Raw genomic sequence first — 18717 nt, 5'->3', positions numbered from 1 at the left:
TTTTAAAAATGCATACCGGATTCTGTATGTCAAATGTTGCCCTCATCTGTATAGACTTAACAGGGTACCTTTGCCCCTTGAAAATGCAGACGCCTTTCCACTCGACTGATGGGGGAGCAGCTCAGCCCCATGGCTGCTGCAGGAGAGCGAAGACAGGCCTGCAAGCAAGAAAGTGACCCCTGCTTTTTCAGCATGTCCATTAATGGCAACTTAGAGCTTCTCTTGGTAATAGCAAAACATTTTTAAACTTCAGAGCAAAGGTTTGTGTAATATAACAAGTCGCAAGTGGTCGTAAGTGGCAGTTTTGGGACACTGCTGCATCAGATACATCCTATTACCACACAAGCTGGTGGGTAAGGAAAAAATATTTTTCATACATTTTCTTACTCTTTCTTCATAATTTTTAAGTGGTAAGTGGCAAATGTGTGCTCAAGCTGTATTTAATGAGACTAGTCTTTGACCCATCTTGCTTCACTCAAAGGTCCTTTCCCCATCCTCAAAGCTCTAGGTGCAAGATGTAACGAACCACTTACTGACCTGCCACTAAAAGGTGCATTGATTTTCACTAGAGAGTCCTATTCATACTCCTGATTGTACGTGTTTTTTCTCCTTTGAATTAGAGCCTAGCCTGAAGTCATATGACAATAAGCAATGGAAAATGTTCCAAGAATAGATAGCTTACTGTTTCCTCTTTGTCAAACAGTGCCACATGGGGAACAGACAAGTTGAAAGTAGCAGCAAATTACGAAAAATGCTTGAACAAGAATTACAAGATGTGCCCAGATAATGATATATTTTTGTTTGTAGTCTTATTCAGCTATAGAGCATTAAAACGAGTCTTTTGTGGTGCTTTCCATCTTAGGACAGGGGCTCTCTTGGCATGCTAATGAGCCCAGCCTCACCATGCTCCACCACAGGGGCCATGATCATCCAGGCCCTGATCTACCCATCTCAGCTTTGGCTGAGGCCACAGAACAGAGTGAAAGAGGCTGGAGACTATTTTGGTTGGACCAAAGAGAACGTGCAGTATGCTTTCTCATTATTATTGTTATTATTGTTATTATTCTCAGTCAAGCGTTAGAGATCTGACAGCCAGATCTGATGTTATCTAGATTGAATCACTTGCAGAAAGCACAGATTTTTTTCCTATCCCAGCACAAATGAATTTTAATCCATGGAGGATTTTGTAATTGGATTCCCTGACATTAAAAAATGGGGCAGGTGCCATTACAATTAAGTAGGAGAATCTTCAAAGGGATAGAGAAAAATTGTGTGCTCCTACGGATAAGGAATGGGACAAGAAGAGTTTCATATTTGCTTATGGCAGGTAAGGAAGGTGAGCTTACAGCCCTTAATCCCATGCTGTTGCTTTAAATACAGATTCAGCCTGATCTTCTTCATAAATGGATGGTATAAAATTGAGTTCATGTGAAAATACATGTATATGTGTTTTTCTACACACACGAGTGTACAGACACACGTGTGTACACAGAGCCAGGTAAGAGTTTCAGCTCTGTTCACCTCCAGATCAGCCCCTTGATGCTCAAACCATATCCTCTCCCTGTGTTTCAAGAGCACCTTGACAGGCCTGTTACAAATCATGAAGAAGTACTCAGGGTTCCTTTCTGTACTGCTGAAGTATTAATCTCCCAATGTGTCAGCTGGCAATTACTGTTCCTTTACTGCTCTACAAAGACCAGGTGTCAACACAGTACAGTCGCATGTGCTAAGGTACAACAAAAAGGGACCCTCTCCCACCAGCTAGCATGACCATCTGTTAATGGGAAGTCAAAAAGGTCACAGGGTTTCCTAGCATGAAAAAGGTGGTCTTTGGGCTGCCCCTTTTCTCTAGGAGCTGTTTCACACTGAGAGACCAGTTGTACCCTTTTCCAACTTGCACGGCACTTTTTGATGGCTCTTCTGAGCAGACACCACAGTCCTGATTCTCCAAAGACACAGAGCACTGGTCGTCGTTAGTAACAGTGATTTTGTTGTTCATCTTCTTTTCTCCTGACAACTCACAAGGCTACTGGCCTTTTCCAAATTGTGCATTGTACACTTCAGGACCAAGCTCTGAACTACAAGCTCTCTTCAAAGGAGGTTTCCTAGTGAAAGCTCAGTAGGTCTGTACACATCCAGTTTTAATTATCTCTCAGTTTCTGAGCTATATTTTCCACGGTTGGGATTTCAATACAAACATAGCTAAAAGAATCTGCTGTCCCAGTTAGACTAACTGTACCACTTCATCTGTACCAGTTCATCAGTTCAAGGCATCACCCTCCCTTACAGTCCTTGCCTTGTTCTATTGATGACCCTCCTTTTTGTGGGTGATGGGGGAAAACAAGTGTACAAATGGTGCCAGAACAGAGCAACCATTTTGCATTTCACATATATCACACAGCTTTATTTTTCTCTCACTTTTCAGCTGTTATCACAGCATTTATGGAGGAAAGGAAATGTGTGGATGATTTGTGGAGGAACAGAATGTGCCTTGAATAGACATGCGGCTTTCCAATTACTTGGGAGCTGGCAAGACAAAACGCTGCACGTGCAGTTGTGTAGGGCAGTCAGGTTTAACTATTACCTCTTGGGTATGGGTTAGGAGGGGTTTATATACTGCCAGGGCTCCTTCAGCATTGCCTTTTCGAAAAGATATATGGGGACTTATCACTCCAGTTACTTGGAAGGAAGCAACCTCAAATAATAGGCAGAATGGTGTAGGGAAGGAGAAATGTCAAATCTGAGCATTTAAAGCACATGGTTTCCAATGCCATTCAGTTAATTTGTGTGTCTCAGCTCTGGGGACACATGCCTCCACATCAGTCAGCATTTCTGAACCACATGAGCCAATTCTTGGACTTCCACAGAATCATAAAATCATTTAGGTTGAAAAGCACCTTTAAGATCATCGACTCCAACCATAAGACTTTCTGCAGGGAAATTCAAGAATATGGTGAAAGAGTGGATGTATGAACTCAAGAAGTATGAGACACCACATTTTGGCCACTGCACAGCCTTTTTGCTTTCCAAAATGTCTGATGGATTATGAGAAAGGCACAGTTCAACCTGTTGGGGAAAAATGCACAAAAGATTTGTAATGAATGAGGACATGAGTTGTTTCATCTCCTCTCCCTTGACTGTGTATTTTCATGTCTTCTTTCATTTTGTTTGGCTTTGGTCATCAAACAATATTCACAGCTTTCTTTTAAAAATACCTTTCGGGTTGCATGTCAAATTCTTTTACAGAGGCAGTTCAAAAAAGCCCTCACTGCATCAGCTGGGTGATTCTGATATAAACATTTGTGTGAATAAATCCAGAGTTTCTTGTTCCAAAGCAGTTGGGCACACGGCTCTGACAGTCCCATTCACAGCCGTCTGTGCCAGAGTAACTATCCTGTGTGAGCGTTCAGGGGAAACTAATGCCAGCAAGACAAAACCAGGCCAAGACAAGCTAATTTAAATGAGTATTCAGGAGGTATTTTTTGCTCATAGCAGACCATGTTTAATCAGAGGTGAAAGACTAATTGAAGACAATTAGCATCAAAAAGCAGTGCTTCACACTGGTTTTGCTGCTGCCTTACTTCCAATCCCTGCGTCCCTGCATGCACCAGCCACTTTTTTTCATCAGTTTTGTATGTAAGAGCAGTCACACAAGTCAGAATAAAAGTGCACTTAATGCTGGGTTGAACGCAAATTGCCACATTTAGTTGCCGTTGGTGTTCCCACAGTTAATATGGTTCATATCTTTAAAACCATTTCTGCTTTTGATCAGAATGTTGTCCTGTGGCGATGAATTATGACTTTTAATTATCGTACAGCATTTGTGCATTTTTCTCATAATTGTGAATATAGAATCATTGTACTACTTAGGTCTGAAGGGACCTACGGACATTTTCTAGTCCAATTCCCCAGTGAGAGCAGGGTCAGCTTGGACCAGGGTGCTCAGGGCTTGTTGGGCCCCAACAAGCTTTGAATAGCTCCCAGGATGGGGATTGCTTCCAGGAGTTTCCACGGGTAGGTGAGCTGTAGCTTCTCTCTGCAAGTTCCTCCCTTCTCTGCCATTTACATCTAATGGCACAGGCAGCAGAAATGCTGGCTTGTGGTTTCTCAGATCACCCTTTGAGTTCTGGTTTTGAATGTGGTGCCATGGTGCCCACGCTCAGTTCTTCTGGCATCAAGATTAATTTAAGAAGCAGGTAATATCCCAAAATTGGTATTTTAACAGTATCATATCTACACTAATCTTAAGATGTCTGGGCCTGGTGATTTGTTACCATTCATTGCATTAATTTGTTCCAAAAGTTCCCCTACTTGAATCTGAGAGGGTTTGACCAATCCCCTATATAAAATAACTCTGCTGCAGAAAACTCCCTGAGCTCCTCTGCAATAAACTCTGATGCAAATTGTTCCCTTTGTGTCCTTTGTTTCTCCCCTGAAGTGCTACTTTGACACCTTCATCATCTTTTGGACCTGGCAGCTCTCTAGCAACCTGTCAAGCTCTGGCAAGTAAAGTCCGTGAGTGTTTTGGAGATGGAACAGTTTTCCACCATGGATCTGGAGAAAAGGAGGAGCCTGGAGAAAAGGAGGCTGAGGGGAGACCTTATCTGTGTCTACAACTACCTGAAAGGAGGTTGTAACATGGGGGTGTTGGTCTCTTCTCCCAAATATCAAGTGATAGGACAAGAGCGAATGGCCTCAAGTTGCACCAGGGGAGGTTTAGATTGGATATTAGGAAAAAATTATTCATGGAAAGGATTGTCAGGCATTGGAACAGTCTGCCCAGGGAAGTGGTGGATTCACCATCCCTGGAGGTGGTTAAAAGGCGTTTAGATGAGGTTCTTAGGGACATAGTTTAGTGCTAGAGTTAGATTAGGTCATGGCTGAACTTGATGATCCTGAGGGTCTTTTCCAACTGAAATGACTCTGTGATCTGATCAGTATCTAGCATAAGGTATCTCGGGTCTGGTTTAGGCTCCTGACAACTATTGCTGTTAGCCAGACATCTAGATGCATCTAGATTTTAGAGCTGTTTCTTTTGTTTTAAAAAGAGTAAAGCATCCCAGGTTCGATCTGCATATGTTGTATTTGCACACAGTGGAACAGTTTTCTTTTTGGGGCTGTGTGTGTCCCTCCAAAAAGTGTTTCTCAGTAGTAACCGTCACAAGGAAATGGCTGTGGCTTGTCTCACACAGGTATAATTTTATTTTGTGTGAAAACAATTGGAAGCAATAGATCTGCAAACACAAAGAGATTTTGCATACCTCTCTGAACAAGCACATGCATTAGAGGAATGTGATGACAATAAACTTGTTATTATCTGCCTACACAGTCCCAGCTCTGCCCTCCGTGCAGCAGAGCTCAAATCCAAGTCCCTTTGGCAGAAATGACAACTGAGCTGCAGAAATGGTGCCAGATTCAGCAACGGCACAGGGTGTTTCAGGCAGAACAATGGCATTTGCAGACCGTGCCCAGTGAGCGGTGTGATGCTGGCTGTGCTGGGAAGAGCTCCTCTTGCTGCAAAAGCTGCAGGAAGGGTGTTGGGGTCACTGGTTCATCTGTACCTGTCAAAAAATTGCCACAGACTGCACTGGAAGTGACACCATCATATTCACAACTTCAGAGGCAATCTAATGAATTAGCGGTGGGTGTTACTACACAGACTTGTGATGAGGGATCTTCTGGAAATACATCAGTGACTGAACTGGACAGAGTAACAGAACAGTTCATCAAGAACAGAAACTGCTGCCCTCCTTCACCTAATAACAAACACACAACAGTTCAGATTCATGGATGAATTGATTTAAAATTTATTTCAAGAAAGAAAGATGTATTTGAGAGCTTAAGAGCTAAGCCAACCTTGTGCATGACCACCTAGCAGCAATGAAGATGGTAACACAGGCAAGTGAATTCTGAAATCTCATAGATTTTGCAAGAACGCAGAGGGATCCAAGCAATAATTCTTCGGTAACCCGACAGGGAAATAAACATATTTTTTTTCACATCTTGACAAGAAAATAAATAGGTAATTTATTAACTAAAGTGTTTGGAAAAGAGATCTAGACCTCTGTCATACCATAATCAAGGTGTTTATCACAGTATTAAAGCATGCCTAAGCAGTAAACTCATTATCATTAGGTTACACTGGGTAAAGTAGTGTGTACATCTATAGCATAATGAATGAGCAGAGGCACTGCCAGGTTTCTGAGCACTGAATTGCATGTGGTGCCACCAGAAGACCTCCATCAACATCAAATGTATTATAGGCATGCATATAAGCACCAGAGAACTGGGAAAGAATCAGAGAATGGGGATAACTGCTGTCTTTTTTGTGAGGCAGTTTGCATTTCAGAAAGAGTACAAGAGACGGAGACCTATTTAGATAATGCTAATAATACGTTTTCTGGATTTTATGCATGCATGCAAGTATGCATCATGTCCCATTGATCATAACCATTTTTGTTATTAATAATGCATTCCAAATTTTTTTTAAAGCCTTTACTGAGCTTATGTATACATAAGAAGAGTAACTAGATACCAGGAATAGATTGTCCTAGGGATGACATGTCTGGCTGTGCAAAAATAATTAGTCTAGGGCATGAAACCTGGTTTCTGTCAGCTTGATGTATGTTACATTACGAGGGTATTGGAGCTGCTCCATGCTATTCATCAGTGCTGGGCAATGTTGCACGATTTTACATTTCAGCTTTTGGATTATTTCCTAATGTACAGTGACACTGGGGGAGTAAAGAAAAAACCCATTTGGGTTATCCTGTAACTGATCTGAGCACCAGAAGAAATGAAATGTGCTGTACTAGAATGGCATCATCAAAGTGCACCTATTTAACTAGGTGCACTACCTTCAAAAGATAGTTATCCCTGTGTGGCTTTATTTTTCATAAGGACTCTTTAATCTAAGTACAGGTCTTGGACAATTGTCCCTAAGTGCTGGAGAGAAACCTATCTCACATTTTCATGCATGAAATGTACTTTGGCAGGGCAGACAAAATCAGCAGAAACACTAATTTTCCCTGCCTCCAAAGGTGGAGTGGCTGAGCTAGATGGAAAGCTGAGATCATCACTATGGGTAAGAACAGGCAAGGCAACCTGTCACAGCTAATGGCCATCTCTAGCCCCTCCGACTTGTGCAGCACATGCCCTTCCTTCCCCCACTTCCACGTCACCGGCACTTTGGATCGCAGTCCAGAAGTGATGGGTTTGTAACACAGAGACAGGTGTGGATGCTCCTAAAGCTGTAGCTGCAAAACTATACTGAGATGGCTCATGGCCCAGAGCTGTTTTCTCCAAAGCTGAAGTGTGGAGAAATCTGACAGCTCTCCCAGAGACTGAGAACTTCAGTATGAGAAAGGATCTGGAAAAGCTGCCCTAAAAATTTGTGTTTCATCTTTCCCAGAGCTGGCAGGACCCTCACATAAGTGGGATGAGTCAAACTCTACAGCAAGGTATAGCATAAGCAACCCTGAGGACAGTGGCTCATTCAGCAGGTGCAGGATGGGTGCCCTACTCGCCAAAGAGTTAAGGTCAGTGGATCCCCAGCATCACTGGTCTCACCGAGGCTGTGGCACACTCACCGCTGGTGGAGCAGACAGTGAGCCCTGAAAAACCACCAGTGGTTCTGGAAGGCTTTGGGTGAAGCTGGAGGAGAAAAGAGGCACTGGACTTCCAGCGACACTCAGGGTAACTCAGGAGGCCACAGCTGGATCAGCTCCACCTTGTGTTTGTGACTGCAGGATCACTTGCACTTGCCACATTAAGGAATACATTATTTTCCTCCTACATGTTTCAGATGAATTACAAAAATTGGATGAGAGTATGAGGTATCAGGCACAGAGCATGGTGCCAGGTAGAGGTTGGGTAGAGGGAAGCCATCTGACCTGTGCAAGTCTTATGTTAGATTATCAGCATTAAGTAATGACAGCTCTTGTAGGGACCTGCTTGAGAAAGTTCAACCCCCAAAATGCCAAATTTCCAGTGTCCCACTGAGACTTGTTGTAAAACTGATGAAAGACAAGGTATGATGATCTGATTGCATTAAAAATTGTTCCCCTCTAGTCCCCAAAAGACAAGAAAAAATGCCTGGAAGGCCAGCCTGGTTCCCTTGGTTCTGTGCGAGTGAAAACACTCATCACCACGGCAGGACTTCGTATTAGAAGTCACTATTAAAATTAACATGGAGAAGGAATTGCTGGTTGTCATCCCTGGCAAAGAGAGACAACCACTAAAGCTATTACTTGTGTCAAATACCATCAGTGGCTAATAATGGGGTTTTATTCTGTCTGAGATGATGAGTAGCAGACTGCAATATTTAACTAGAGTTCAGCTAATTGAACGGCACACATTGTGCATAGCTTGTATCAAGCTTAAAAGCTTTCAGACACAAAAATGAAATTATATTGGCATCTATATTTGGATTAATTACCTTATCATTAGTTAATATTAGCCATGGTACTTCTAATACAGAAAATCCTACATTAGTACCAAGAAACAGCATAATTTGTGACTTATTCTGTACTGTTACGTATGCATGTTTTCACTGAGGTGCAATGTAGATGCTGGACAAGATTTATTGCTGGCACCAAGGTATATTAATGAGAATTTTGTTCTCCTACAGCAAAGAGTATTCTTGCTCACAGAAATATATACATGAAACAGAAACAACATGGGCAATTAAGCCTGAGAAGATAGTCAAGGGAGAAATGTTTTTTTATTCAGCTGTTCAGAAGAAATCTGGCTGCTTTTCTTAAAACTACCTTAATTAAGCAGAAGTCACTACACTCATTAATGTCGTAAATGAATGAAAGTCTATGACCTCTTACTGCTTAAGAAGTCAAATTAGGCAATGGTGTAAATTTAGAGATCCTAAAATGAGCTTAATTTTAATACTGCTAGATCAGAGATCGCGCCTGTGATTTTGCAGTCTCTCTTGGTTTTGCAGGTTCCACTTGTCTCTCATCTGGCCGACAGGATGGGTCTCTGTTGGGAGCTGCCGATGTCCAGCTGGTTTCTTCACTTTCAGCGCAGGGCTGGAGCAGCACTTGGTGCCCATAGCAGAGACCCCGGAGCAATGGGGCAGGAGCCAGGACTGTCTTTCCCTCTGTCAAAAGGCCAGCCCCCCATGCTGGAAGCAGGGCTGGTGGCACAACTGCTTCAATGCTGTGTGTGTGAAAATGACATTTTTTTTCCTACGTTTTGCGTTTACTGAGCATCAGCTTCACTGAATGTCTTCTTATTTTTCTACTAGGAGAAAGCATTAAGGATTTACTGTTTCTAGCCTGTCCATATTTCGTGTAGTTGCAGCATGTCCTTCTTACTCATTTTCTTTGTAAAATAGACAGTTTCTGTCTTTTCAATCTGTCTCCCTGTGAAAGTTTGCCATGCCTTTAGCCAATTTTTTCATCCCACTCTATACCCATTATATTACTCTACATCATGGCAGAAAACAGCTTTATCCTAGTTAAAGCTGAAAGCACTTTTCTGTTTTGTAACTGAAATTTTAAAGGCCCAGAAATACACACATTTATTTACACAGCCTGGGAATTTGTCATGAATCACAGAGACATAGGACAGTGCTGGAAGTCCAAATGTATGGTCATTAGAGACAGGGTTCATAAGATCTAGCCCCTCTCTGAAGAAATTGTTTCTGCTTTCCTAGTTAAAGAGTCTTATCTTTGTCCTCCAGAAATGTCAGGAATTAAACAGGTACTCTAAGCAATCTTCCTCTGGAAGGATGCGCTGCATGTTTCTGAGGCTGACAAGGACCTGGATGCTGCTGCGTGGGAGGAAAAGGGCACCACCGAGACACAGGGCCATGCGCAGGAGGAAGGATCGATCGCATTTTCCCAGTGCCGACTTCTCAGTCCTCTAGTGCTTCACAGAGAACACCAGGCGTTGAGGTGGCACAGGCTGGTTCCTCTTCCAGACCCTAGTGACACACAGCAGCCCCCTGCCCAGGGCACCCCACAGCCACTGACTGCCCCAGGGCTGCATGCAGCATCCCTCCCTCTTCTGCTCCGGGCACATCAGGCCATAATCTGGAAGAAGAGGGGATCTGCTCCCACCCTCAGCTTTCCCAGCACCAAGGGTTTTGGATGGGGCTGTGCTGAGTGGCAAGCGTGCAACTCAAATGAAGCAGCTTGGGAGAAGGATTTGGTGTTCACTGCACTGCAGGAACTTGATTTAAAAAAAAAATGCACAGATCAGCTGTGCTTGTGGGTGTGATCTGCATGCTGGTGAACATCTCCGCGCCCCCTGGCTGGGCAGGGGGCTGTGATGTGATGCTGGTTTGTGCTGTGAAGTGCTTCACGCCAGCACAGAGCAGGTATCAGGTGCTAGCAAAGCCCTTGGCAGCAGGTTGGCTTAGGGGGGTTGCATCCAGCACCCATCACCATCACAGAGAGCAGGGCAGGGTACAACTGGCACAGCCACCAAGGTGCCAGTCTGTCTTGGTAGACTCCTTGAGGCTTTTTACCTCCCTGCTAACCAAACCATTATAAAAACCACTTTTCACTAGCTTTGTTGGAGGTGCAGAACTGGAAATCAGAGCTGCCTTTAGCAGATGCTGGTGTGAAAATGTGGAGTTTACAAGATGTCAGAGTGGGAGTGAGGGGATGATGGGAATATCTGTGGTTTATACTAATCTCCATAAAAATGAAGTCAGTCTGGTAAGTCAGAAAATAAGGTGTCTAAGTCCTTGCCTCGTTTTTCCTTTGTTAGAACAGAAAATTTCTCCTCACTCCAGTTTGAGCTTATTTAAGTATTTTCTGTGATGTGGGATTTCTGCTCAAGTTTTAACAAAGGACATTCCTTAATAGCTGGTCTTTCTTGCTTATGATACATACTGTTTGCAGGGGAACTATTCATTGATTTAGATTTTTTCTCTGAACAGCAGGAGGAATAATAGTGAATTCTCCTTTTCTCTCCCTCTCCCTGCTTTCAGCCACAGAAATGACAAACCCTAGGAGACTCAACAAGAACACCTCTGCTAAAATTTGTGTTTGTTTTCTCACTTAGAGTGAAAGACTTTCATTTAGAAAGTTTTGTATAATGGCACTGAATAAAGATAAATTCTCACATCTGCCCTTTGCAAAAATGGCTTCTTTATGCTGGGATGCTTCTGTGTACTTTCTTGGAAAATGTGGGGTTTTTTTGTTGTTTTATTTTTTGGGGAGAGCAAAAGTTTAGCTTAGATCATTTTGGTGGGGTGAGAGAGTGCCTGAGGGACAATCACAGACAGTAGCAGCTCTAGTGCTTTTTAGCTGATGGGGAATTCAACAAAAAAAATTGCAGTAGACGTATGTGCATGTGCATGCGAACACTCACATGTAAATTAGTGGAAGTCTAAGAGAACAAGAGTACAAAACATGGCCCTGCTGGGTTACTCATTAACAAGGTAATGCTAACAAAGTGAGGATACTTTCTCCTATGTGTCCCTTGTCACTCGCAACCCCAGTTGCTACATGACTGTCCCTGCAAGCTTGGATATTGCCAGACAAACCTCCATTGGGGGATACTACACAGGAAAACAAATGCATGAGAACTCAGTAATACAAGCTTGTTATCTGTTTTTACAAGTTTGAAGGGGTTTTTGTGGTTAGCTTAGTTAAACAAGACAAGCAGACCTCTGCTGAGTGATGCTACTTCTGTCACTCTTAAGAAAGAATGACAAAGAAAAATTTCAATAAAGTTTATAAATCTCTACTGGGTTTCTCCTACCACCCCAGGGCAGGTGCTCTCTGATCATAGCTCTTTTTCCAAAGAAGTGGGGATTTTTGCTGTTGTTTGTTGTGGCTGGTGTGGGTTTTTTTCACAACCTTGTATAATGTGGTGTGTTTTGGGGGTCAAGAACACAGGAGCTGTACTTCAGGAAGCCTGAAGTAGGTTGACCTGTTTTGGGGTGCATGGATTTGCACTATGACTCCAGAGACCTGGCTTCTGTGCCCAGCTGCAGTACTGCCTGGCTATGTGATGTTCACCAAATTATTTCATCTCATGTCTTCTATTTTATACAGTTAGACTAGAAGTCATTTAGGTCAAGACCTGCCCTTTCCTATCCTTGCACAGAATATCTTGAATGCCTGCAGAGAAAATGATAATCAAGAAGAACATGTACTAAAGTAGAGAGAGAGAGTACCTTCCCAGTCACACAGAAGTTGGGTGGTGTAATTGTAAGAAGGGGCACTGGATATAGTAAATTCTCTTACAGGGAGTAGCCGGCTTCACTTCAGTGTTGATCCTTTTCATCCCTGGGGCTTAGAAATTATTTTTTGCTTCCTGTGAGAGCTACTTGTAACCTGTCCCTCTCCACATGAAAAGCTGATGTGGCTCCAGGCTTGGACAGAAATGCTGTGGATCTGTGGCCCTTTCCAGCTGTGCCCATGCACGAGAGCCTATCCTCTCCCCTTTGCTCCAGATGACAACCTTTCCCATTCTTCTCCTCCAGCATCTGCTGACTATTTTGATCAAATCAAGCCTGCCTCTTCCTTTTCCTTTAATTGTGTTGAAGATATGAAAAGCATTTGGCTGGGAAATGTTTCCTCAGAAAGGCAAAAATATGTTCCATAAGCAATACTGAGCTTTTGGCTTCCCACACAAAGCAGGACAAGATCCTTTCCTCTTCTTCCATCTGTCTCTTTAGAGGTGATCAGAGGGTGAGACATGGCAAACAAATGATTGAAAAGAGAACCCCTTGACTATTCTCTTCTCTGGGGATTGATTTGCAACAAGAATTTGAGAAACAATCATTTTATACAGCACAGATGTCTGGTGCCATAGGTCATCACCAGATTTGACAAATTCTCCTCTCCTCCACGCTTTACACCTTCAAATAAATTTTATTTTAAGATTTTCCACAAACAGCTGACTAATGCCTGGGAAGGTAACTAAAGTTGTGTCTTTTGGACATCTTCAGGTTTCTTCACTGTCACTGGAACTGTGACCACAGGAAGAACAAGAAAGGATGTCTTGATACTTTGTGTTAGTGTCTCCCGAGGTTTTTTTTTGTTTTGTTTTTTAAACTTGTTCGGTTTTCAGATTATTTTGTTGGTGAACTTAGATTATAATATTTCTATTGTAGGCCTGGATGACTAATTAAACTAGAATGAGAAGATGGAGTTTTTGCCATCAGTCATTGTCTTCACTCCAGTCCAGGGTCTACTGTGATACTGTGATACTGTGTCTTTGCCCCAATGGATCTCACAGGATGGTTTTTGGTCATTTGTGGGGACCTGGGAAAGTCATCTGAGCTGACCTCCTCCTGAAGGTACAGCTGTCTTGACAGTTAGATCAGGCCACTCAGGGCTGTGTCCACCTGAGCTTTCAGTATCTCCATAGGTGGAGATGCTGCATCCTCCCTGGGCACCCTTTCCGGTGCATGACCACTTTTACAGGGAAGAATGTTTTTCTTTATATGTATCTAAAATTTCCCTTTTTTGCAACTTGTCCTTATTGCTTCTTATCCTCTCCCTACCCTGAGAGGAGCCTGTCTCTGCCTCACCCCACGAGGTAGCTAAAGTCAGCAGTGAGAAGTCGCCTAAGCCTTCACACCCTGAGGCTGCAGGAGCCCTGATCCCTCAGCCTTTCCTGGTGCATCACACGCTGCAGCCTGCCAGTGCCCCTCCGATGGACCCACTTCAGCTCAGCCACATGCTGTCCACTGCAATTTGGGAAGAGTTGTTCACACATCACCTGATCCGGAGGCTCAGCTGGCACAACATGGCAGAAGAAGGAAGAAAATCTGCCCCTCTGGGTCTGTTTTCCTAATTTGCAATTTTAAGAGAGTATCTGTGGCCCATGAATATCTGTGCCACTATTTGAGGATTGTTGCCTGGAGCATCTGAGATTTGTTCAAAGACCTGACTTTATTGGCTATTTACCTGAAAGCTGGATATTACATCTCTCTGGAAGTGTGTTGTCAGCACAATAACAAGTCTGCCCTGTTTCAGGGATGACACTAGGCTACATTAAATTTGACAGTGCTAGAAGGTGGAAGACAGCTGGATATGAGTCAAACCTACAGACAAAATGTGTGGGAAGAAAGTAGCAATACTTTTCCCTGATCTTTGTGCTCCTGGACCTCTCTGCCTGAAAAGCCATTCCTCAGTGCTCGGATTGCTGTCCAGAAAATGCCTCCACCATATGCTGTCGGTGTAGCCATCCAGACAATGGTAGTGATACCTGGCAGGCGAGAGGATCTGCTGGAAAAATGCTCCTCCACTTGCAAAAGGCAACAAACAGAAGAGTGTGACAGGGTTTACTGAAATGGAAACTACCAGAAGACGATAAACTGGGAGGAAATGCTAAACTGTGTGTGAGTTCGAAAGCTAAAGGAGAAGCACCAGGGCAGGATGGCTCAGGAAGAGAAAAAGCATGCACCTGCACAGCCAGAAGGAGCAAGGAGCCTCTGTCTTCCGTGTTGCTGCTGGTGGTTTGGGAAAGCCCATCCCGTGGGTGTTGGGGCTGCAGGTGCTGCAGCTGTTCCCTCCACGGCAGCGCAGCGGCAGCTGGGGGCAGGCACAGAGCGGGGAAGGATGCTCCCAGGGGACAGGCAGACGCCCTGCCATGAGGGCATGTCCCAGGAGAGGTGAATTCCCCCAAGGGCTTTTCCAAGCCGCTGGTGACCACTGCGTTTGATAGCCACGCTAGGTAAGGTGTGCCCTCCGCAAAACTGTAATGGGGAAAAAGAAAAATGAAGAAAAATTTCTCTGTGGTTTGTGAAAGAGTCAAAGTGAAAATCAAGCACGTAGTTCTGTCTGTGCTTTCCTGTGTCCCTACACGCTCACCAGCAGGGCTTATTAAAAGGATGTTACTTGCCTTTCCCTGTCGTATGTAACCTTTGGGTTATATTTTGCCTTGAATTCAGTGATATAATGCACGAATCGTCTCGCTAGCACAGTCCGCTTCCCCTGATGCATCTGAGGATTTCCTGCTGGCTGGGGCTGCATTTCCCTGTTTTGTTTGTTGTATATATATGTGTGCTTTTACAGCATGGGGTTATTTCACGCAGAACAGGACAACTCCTCTGTAGGATGGCATTTATAGCTGTCATCTGAGAAGGCCATTGTGAGTCTTCATTAGGACTCACAAAGTACTCTCAAGCTACAAGGCACTAAACAGAGCTTATCAGTTAATGCTCCTCCTGGATCTTCCCTCCCTTTTCCAGGTTGCTCCTTGCCTTCTGCTCCATGGATTTTGTATTAATCATATTTCCATCTGTTTGGCTCTGTGGACATGTATCAGATTCCCTTTCCCATGCTGAGTTACAGCAGCTCTCCACTTAGCCCATACCCGCATTCTACCTCTTTGTTCTCCAGAAGCTGGCCAAATAGAAGAGGTTTTTGATTCATTGTCACTTCCACAAATATTTTAAATTTTTTTTTGCATTGAAACAAACCCCTGCAATTTCCAAACATTTCCAGTAAAGCCAAAAAGTGCATCCACAAATATTGCTTCTCATAGATAGAAATGTTACAACAACATCAAATAAGAATATATCTGATATTTCCCAGATTAAGAAATTGAATAATGGCAAATTCAGCTTCTCTTTTTCCTCTACAATTTGCAGGCAAAGGAGGCAACGCTCATTGTCAGATATGTTTATTTGCTGCTAGTTGCTAGATAATTAAGTTAGCTCTGTTTCTCCGCTTCTTCCCTCGGAACTGCCCTGGGGGGTGCTGAGAAAGCTCATATGTTCCAGCGATCCAGACAGCCCTGCAAGCAAGAAATTTATCTCCCAGCAAGACTATTCAAGTCAAACAAAAATTACCATGCAAACTGGACAAACTCCAGATTTGCACTGACTGATGGATCAACAAACCATCAAAACCAGAACACTGTGCTTTTGGAGTGCAGCAGCAAGCCCTGGCACTGCAGAGGGGAAGAAGCAGAGTTCCTTCAGTGCCCTGGGTCAGTTCTGGTGGCAGAGGGGGCACTCAGCTGCCTACCTGCGAGTTAGGAGCAACAAGTCTTCCCAACATCCCACTGCCTTCCAAATGGGCACAGGGTGCACTGGTGTGTGTTACCTCAGTGGTACCTACTGCAGCAGGCACATGCTCTTCTGAGAGTGACCTTCCCCTACTGCTGTGATGTGAGAGCTGTGAGGGTGACACAGCTGTCTACCCCTTTCCTTCTCTCCCACAAATACGCCTTCTTCAAAGCATCTCCCACAAATACATTTATTTTAACAATTCTTGGATTCGCGATCACATGCTTACACTGCACTCCTGTTTTATTGGAACTCAAAGAAGTGTTAGCCATTGCTTCTACCACTGGATTGTGGAGGGCAGTTTTAATACAGGTTTTTAAAAAACTTTCTCCCCCTTGAAAAGCACCACATATCTGCCCACACCCGCCCTGGGCTCTCACACAGAAACCAGGTCTAGGACAGCTGACAGAAGGTATGAGAAATCTCAGCGCTCAGTGATGCTGTGAGCACAAGCCCCACACATGCAGGAGCCCGATGCTGCGCGTAACCACTGTGATGCCAGAGCAGGAGAGTGGCAGATAAACTGTTGTGTGCCTCCCTCTGACAATTCATCCAGGATTATGTTGCTTTCCAAATCTGACCCAAAGAAAGCACATTGCTGATAGCAGGATATTAGTTCTGTGGATATGCACATTATGAGTTGACCATATGTGGTGTGAAACCACCTGCCATTTCTTGCTCTGGGAATGAAATCATTAAAAAAAAGGGGCGGAGGGAGAGGAAAAGTGTATTTCCTGCAAAGATACACTCGCCTCTCTGCACACACCAGATGCATATATCCTCCAAAGAGTCTACAACAGGCAGCTAGCTAAGCCTCCTAAAAAGAAATTAAAGAGCACAAACCACAACTTTCCCCACTTTTGGTCTCAAAGAGGTAGGAGGGGGTGCGTTTCACTGCTCACTTCATTCCAAATAGCTTCACATCCTGATGTCACTTGGAAAGCAAAAAGCAATAGCTGTATGAGTAAAGCAGCATGCTGAGGGAAGACGAAGGGTGTGGTCACCACTGAGACTGTCAGCTAACAAGGCCACCAGGGCCTCTTCCCTGTCCCCTGCTTATCTCATCCTTTCTGTGTTCCAGGTTGTGTTGACACTGAGGAGCATATCTAACAGCAGATGATTTTGAGAATAAAACTAGTAGCTCTTTTGGTATTGCTTGGCTCTAAAGAGCAGGCAGCAGCAGCAGCAGCCTGCCTGCAAAGTTTTGGTCTGTGCTCAGCCCCTGCAGCGTCCCCCTCCCTGAGCACAAGGAACCCCCTGCCCCAAACAGTGGCAGCCTGTACCTGTTTCTTGCTGCTGTCTCTGATGTGAGTCCTGCTTCAGTTCTGCCTCCCATTGCTGCAGGTGCTCTGAACAAATCTGAGCACTTACTCCAGTCACCAGGACTGCCCTGTGTCTCTTCTACCTGGCTTATTTTTGCCTTGTGGTCCCTGCCAAGAGGAGGGAGCTGCTGGTGGTTTTGAGCCGCTGAACAGTGGGCACCTGCTCTCTTGGGACTGCCTTGGGAAGGTGTGCGGGCAGCAGGACTCAGGCAGGAGGTCCCCAGGCACAGAGCTGCTTGTGGCCGAGGTCTCCCAACCAGCACCCTCCTCAGCAGAATGATCCAGCCTTGGTTGTCCTCTCCATTGCTGTCAGTGCTCTGATTTATTTTACCTCTCCCTAAAGGGCTAGAGGATGGTATTTACATAGTTCCTTCCTTGTTCCTAAATATGTGTCAGCTGGGGGGCTGGCATGCAGCTGCACTTGGCTGGCCCCATAGAAGCAAGATGATGGTCTCTGTTCAGCGTCCAAGGCATCACGCAAGTGATGAGTCTGCTCTGTCCTTTTAATTTTTCCATGGCAGTGAGAGGTTATGCACTGCCATTCTTCTAAGCATGCAGTGTGGGCCCCTTTGAGACAGCTACAGATATCCTCCAGGTCTTTATCAGTCATGCTGCTGCCCCACAAGCCAGCTCTCCCACAGGGTCAGAAAAATGCAATGAACAAAATGAGGGACAGACAGGAAGATGTCACCATGATGTTTTTAAGAGATGTTTCCTTGTCACCACAAACCAAGCAGCAAGCTTTCCCAGCCTGAGACAGTCACCAGCCACCTCATGTAGGTGATCAAAGACACTACTGGAGGGCCACAAACCTTCATCTTCACTTCCAAAGTTTCTGGTCCTGCAGCCCCAAGTCTTTCTGCTTCCCACAGTGGCTGCCAGCCTGGTACAAGGTGGGGGGTCTGTGCTGGCTCATTCAGGAGTTAGCTGGTGAGAAAAGATGGTTACCAAAATTGGTTTTTCCATTGTCAACCTACATGGAAAATATTTTAAACACAAAGAAAGAAAATGCCAAACCACAAGCTAGGCTGGAAGGAAACAACATGGCCAACAGGGTGGGTTGTTTGGATTTTTTTTTTTTGGAAACTGAAATCTGCACAATTTAAGAAGGCTGTGCTCTAGCACATACATTTTTTTTTTTCTTTCCTCGGTCTAAATCGGCTACATTAGCTGATGAGTCCTTGTATGTGACCTGTCATATATTCCTGCTCTTCCTTTATGCTGGACAATACCAGTTCCAAATGCTGATGCCACATGTCAGCCATGTGAAGAAAAATTACACAATTATTTTGTTTTCAGTAGGTTTGCTCTTGTTGTTTACTTGGTAGCTCCCAGTTTCTTTCATGTTTTAGGGAAAAATGTTTTGTTTAAACTTCAGCATTATGAAAAACTAAGTTA

General features: G+C 44.2%; 1 long non-coding RNA gene across 1 annotated transcript in view; it reads left to right on the top strand.

The window, feature by feature from the left end:
- The window catches only part of LOC110357290 (uncharacterized), a 41548-nt gene extending 28666 nt beyond the window's left edge, over positions 1-12882 (top strand). Inside the window, exon 3 of the long non-coding RNA XR_010473026.1 lies at positions 8954-12882. This is a non-coding gene — a long non-coding RNA (uncharacterized LOC110357290). The remainder of the gene's footprint in view (positions 1-8953) is intronic.
- The last annotated feature ends 5835 nt before the right edge of the window (positions 12883-18717 follow it).

Source organism: Columba livia, chromosome 5 (assembly GCF_036013475.1).
Source record: "Columba livia isolate bColLiv1 breed racing homer chromosome 5, bColLiv1.pat.W.v2, whole genome shotgun sequence".
NCBI classification, from domain to species: Eukaryota; Metazoa; Chordata; class Aves; order Columbiformes; family Columbidae; genus Columba; species Columba livia.
This window is presented reverse-complemented; position numbering and strand designations above follow the sequence as displayed.